Below are 6,000 nucleotides of genomic sequence, written 5' to 3' on the forward strand. Positions count from 1 at the left end.
TCAACTGCATTTCTATACACTAATAAAGAACTATCACAAAGAGAAATTAAGAAAACAATCCCATTTACAATTGCATCAAAAAGGAAAAATTACCTAGAAATAAATTTAACCAAGAAGGTGAAAGACCTGTACACTGAAAACTAAGACGCTGATGAAAGAAACTGAAGATGACACAAATAAATGAAAAGATATTCTGTGCTTACAGACTGGAAGAGTACTGTTAAAATGTCCCGACTACCCAAAACAATCTACAGGTTTGATGCAATCTCTATCAAAATCCCAATAACATTTTCCACAGAAATAGAACAAACAATCCTAAAATTTGTATAAAACCAGAAAAGACCTCAAATAGCCAAATCAAGCTTGAAAAAGAAGAACAAAGTTGGAGGCATCACATGCCCTGATTTCAAGCTATATTACAAAGCTATAGTAATTAAGACAGTATGATATTGGCACAAAAACAGATATATAGATCAAAGGAACAGAACAGACAGCAGAAAAATATATCCACACATATATGATCAATTAATTTACAACAAAGGAGCCAAGAATACAAAACGGGGAAAAGACAGTCTCTTCAATAAGTGGTGCTGGGAAAACTGGACAGCTACGTGCAAAAGAATGAAACTGGACCACTATCTTACATAATACACAAAAATTAACTCAAAATGGATCAAAGACATGAATGCAAGATCTGAATCATAAAACTCCTGGAAGAAAACATATGCAGTAAGCTCCCTGACATCAGTCTTCGTGATGATTTTTTGGATTTGACCACAAAAGCAAAGATAACAAAAGCAAAAATAAACAAGTGGGACTACATTAAACTAAAAAGCTTCTGACAGCAAAGAAAACCATCAATAAAATGAAAAGGCAACCTACTGAATGGGAGAAATATTTGCAAATTGTATATCTGATAAGGGATTAATATCCACAACATATAAAGAACTCATAGAGCTCAACAGAAAAATAAAACAAATAATCTGATTTTTTAAATGGGCAGAAGGGGACTTCCCTGGTGGCGCAGTGGTTAAGAATCCGCCTGCCAATGCAGGGGACATGGGTTTGAGCCCTGGTCCGGGAAGATCCCACATGCCATGGAGCAACTAAGCCCGTGTGCCACAACTACTGAGCCTGTGCTCTAGAGCCCATGAGCCACAACTACTGCAGCCCGCATGCCTAGAGCCTGTGCTCCGCAACAAAGAGAAGCCACTGCAGTGAGAGGCCCACACACCACAACAGAGCAGCCCCCACTTGCCACAACTAGAAAAAGCCTGCACACAGCAATGAAGACCCAACGTAGCCAAAAAATAAAATAATAAAAATAAATAAAATGGGCAAAGGGTCTGACTGGCATTTTTCCAAAGGAGACATACAGATGGCCAACAGGTACATGAAAATGTGTTCAACATCACTAATCATCAAGGAAATGCAAATAAAAACCACAATGAGCTAGCAACTCACATCTGTCAGAATGGCCATCATCAAAACGAGAAGAAATAGCAAGTGTTGACGAGGGTGTGGAGAAAAGGGAACACTGAGCACTGATGGTGGGACTGCAAATTGGTGCAGCCATTATGGAAAACAGTATGTAGGTTCCTCAAAAATTAAAAAAAGAACCACAATATGATCCAACAGTTCCACTTCTGGGTATTTATCTAAAGAAAACAAAAACCCTAACTCAAAAAGATATATGCACCCCCACGTTCACTGCAGCATTATTTACAATAATCAAGATATGGAAACAACCTAAGTATCTGTTGACAGATGAAAGGATAAGAAAATGTGAGAGACAGACACACACACACACACACACACACACACATACATACACACAATGGAATATTATTCAGCCATAAAAAAAGACTACCTTGCCATCTGTGGTGACAACAATGGATGGACCTTGAGGGCATTACACTAAGAGAAATATGTCAGACAGAGAAAGACAAATACCACATAATCTCACTTATATGTGCAAGTTAAAAAAAGACAAAAAACAAAAAACCAAGCTTACAGATACAGAGAAAAGATTTTAAAAAATGAGATGGCCATGTGACCAATGTGCTTGGCCAATCAGTCATTCCTGCTCAGCATCTGGAGCAAGTGACACAAAGTAGAGATGGTGAAGAATCCATTCTGGTGGTGGCAGCAACATTTTAACTCAGAGATTAGCCTATGAAGCCTTCTCTAATCATCCCAGAAAAAATAAATCCCTCCTTTGTTTTGACAGGTTTGTTCAGACACCTAAGGTATCCACTCAGAGTTCTCATTCACATCTAAATCATTAACTTCCTTGAATTCCTGGTGATCAGAATGATTATGATTTTAATCCACTCAGAACCAACATTTTTCTGCTGAGTGTTCTTCCGCCATCCCTTGTTTTTCCTGCTCCTTTCATCTCTTTCCTGTAATATCTTTGCATAGATCCTATGATTGTTCCTTTTTTCTTATTCTTCACTTTTAAATTAGATAAGTAATTCTGAAATCGCTATTGCCAAAGATTCATACTGGAGAGATCACAGCAGTGTTCCAAGTTACTAATAACTTGGATTCTCCATGCTTCGTTATGAAGTTTTTCATTTATATTTGTAAGTTGTTTAGCTCTTACTTTTTCCCTGTGAAAAGAAGTAGGCAGCAGCAGGCTACACACAATTCGGTCTCTCCTGTACCTTCTCACCAAGAGGCTTCCCAAAAGACAGCATGTCTATATCCCTTCATGTTTATCTCTGCCCTCCTTGATATTTCTCAGTCCAGGGAAGCATCTGTTTTCACTGTTCCAAAAGAAAGGAACGATGTTGTCCCTGAGGGAATATGAGATTTACAGCCGCAGAAACCCTCTCTCAGAGCCTTTCCACACCCTAACATTTGACAACTTTCCCCCACTCTATTAGGTTTTGAAGTTCTAAGTGTCTTTAATTTTGTTAAAGATGAAGCTTGTATTTGTTCGTTATGCTCTTTACTGTTTTGAGTTGATTTCCAAGAGTAAAGATGACAGACATCTTCACTATGCCATTAATCATTTTTAATGTTTTTCTGCAATCTAATGGTTTAGAGATTAACTTTCTAATAGATTACATTATGTGATATTATGTAACATTATGATATTACATTACACCTCTACATACCAAAAATCAAACTATGATTCCAGGTGTGTGAGTAGAAGAGAATTATCATGTCAGCAGAGATTACATGAACACTATTAACTTCTTAGGGACACAGGGGCCGTTGGGCCACATAGGTATTTGTCAGGAATGATTTTTGCAGAGTTCTTTAGAGGCATGATAAAAACAAATTGACCATTTCTCACCTTACAAATTATTTAATATATGTAGACTGATAAAATAACGCACAAATTTTGTTCATCGCTGGTATTACAAAAAAATGTTAAAATTTCAAAATGAAAAAGTTCGCTCTTACCTGGATCTGATTCCGCAGCTGCTCGGCTTCCTGCCTCAACTGTTCCAGCTCACTCATCCTTGAATTTGTTTACCTCAGAAACTAACAAATGAAAGTCACTATTCAAAAAGAAAGAGAGACAGACTGACTCAGTTCTCCATTTACATATTAATCTGCTTTTTAAATACTGACATGTAACTTCCTTTCGGTCCCTCTGAAACTCAAGTGAGATAATTATTACTGGTACTTAAAACTGCTTAGTAAATATAGATCTAGATTATTTACTAAAGGACTTTATGGAGTAATGGGATCAGAGGAAGGAAGAGACAGCTTGAGTTGTAGTATTCAAGACTTAATTATAGAGAATCAGTACTAGAATGGAGTCCAGGGAGCAATACTTTACAACAGTTTCAAGGGTACCAGTAGACATCCACACTTGGATGCCTAACAGACACCTCAACTTATTTCAAAATTGAACCCCACACCACCCTTAAGTCTTCCACATCTCTGTAAATGACAATTCCATCCTTCCAGTTGTTTAAGCCAAAAACCTGGGAGTCATCCTTAACGGCTCTGTTCTGTTTCTTTCATACCCTACATCTAATCCATCAGCAAATCATGTCAGGCATTCCTTCAAAAAATATCCAGGATTTGACCAACTCTGATTACCTCCACTTTGACTACCTTGGTCCAAGCCACCATCATCCACCTGGTCTCCTTTCTACTGCCCTTGCCCACTCTCCAGTCTATTCTAAATATAGTAACCAGAGATGCTTTGAAAACACAAGTCACTCTTCTGCTTTAAATCCTACAATGGCTTTTCACTCCACTCAGAGCAAAATTTAACTCTTTATCTTGACCCACAGAGCCCTCTACACAGTCTCTTACACACACACCCTCTGACCTCATATCTCTCCTCCCGCTACCCCTCTCTGCTCCAGCCACTCAAAAGCTTTCTTGATGTTCCCTGAACACGCTAAGCAGGCTCCAGCTTCAGTCTTTTTTTTTTTTGCGGTACGTGGGCTTCTCACTGTTGTGGCCTCTCCTGTTGCGGAGCACAGGCTCTGGACGCACAGGTCCAGCGGCCGTGGCTCATGGGCCTAGCCACTCCGCAGCATGTGGGATCTTCCCGGACCGGGGCACGAACCAGCTTCAGTCTTTGCACTTGCTCTTACCTCTGCCCAGAACCCTCTTGCTTGCCCCTGATATCTTCACTGCTTCCACCCTTACCTCGGTTCAAATGTTACCTTCTCAGAGCAACCTTCACTGATAGCACACGTGTACCCAACTAGGCCCCTTACCCTGTCTTATTTTTCACTGTAATACTCAATGCCATCGAACACGTATTTGCTTATTTGTTGTCTGCTTCCTCCTAGTAGAGTGTAAGCTCCTTAAGGCAGGGACTTTGCTCACTTTACTCTTTGCTACATCTCTAGCACCTGAGACACTTCATGCTCCAGTAAATTAACCAACCTGAAAATAATCTAAGAACTAAAGGAAAATTCATTCTAAGGATTTAGCATGAATCCCAGAAGTAAAAGGCAAGGATGTTATGACCTCAGGAAGAAAACAGAGACTGGAAACTGGCAGTATTCTTTCTCTACCTGTCCTGCTTTTCTCTTCATACCTGCTTTGTTTTTCTCTTTCTACAGAATGACTTTCTGTAGGTATATCAAGGGGCTCAAAGAGGTCTCATATAACTTTTAAGGGCATTCAAAACCACCTCTTACCCAATTCTACTGCCTTTCTACCCCCCAAAGCCACACACACACAAGGGACCCTCTAAAGAGGAGCTATCTGCAGCTAACAAGAGTTATTCAGGAAAGACTATGAGTTGTTCCAAATGAATGAAAGTTTCCAGCTTGGGTGCCGAAAGGATGGAGGTACTGCGAATAGAAATGACAAAGAGGAAGCAGTTCCCTCATCACCACCACTACCCTATGGAGGGGGAATACTAGGAGAGGCCATGGGGCCCTGAGCATACCTGCACATTCTTACTGCATATGCCAAAATAACAAGGCCCTCGTCACTTTTACCTAAGCCATTTCTCAAGGCTGCATTTGCAGTGAGCAACCTTGAGGGATGAGACAACGTCTGCCCCAAGACAAAGAGAGAGCTTGCTGCTTCTTACTGTAAAAGTGGTAAATTCCCTAAGCTCAGTGTTTCTAGACTGCGATGCAAACCCAATGCATATGTAGCATCCATCTAGGCACACCTGGGTCACCTCCATGGGACTGAGGAGCATGGGGAACCGGCAAAAACCAACATCAGGCCATGCTACTTGGGGTGCTGCGAGTAATAAAGTCCTTGGACTCTGACCCAAGAGTCTTATGTCTTCTGCCAACATCCACAAAACACTAACAGGCTAATTTATTAGCTTATAAGTAGGTAAAATCCCAGACCCTTTAGAGTCCATGACAGGGAGAAGGTTCATATGAAAGATGAGGGGTCCAATGTGAAATATAGTGAGTTTGTGGCAATTCCCCCTTTTTTAAAATTGAGGTATGTATAATTGGCATATAATATTGTGTAAGTTTAAGACATACATGTTGATTTGATATTTATATATCTATATGATTACCACCAAAGCGTTAACTAACACCT

The sequence above is a fragment of the Phocoena phocoena genome, chromosome 4 (genome assembly GCF_963924675.1).
Source record: "Phocoena phocoena chromosome 4, mPhoPho1.1, whole genome shotgun sequence".
In the NCBI taxonomy this organism is placed as follows: domain Eukaryota; kingdom Metazoa; phylum Chordata; class Mammalia; order Artiodactyla; family Phocoenidae; genus Phocoena; species Phocoena phocoena.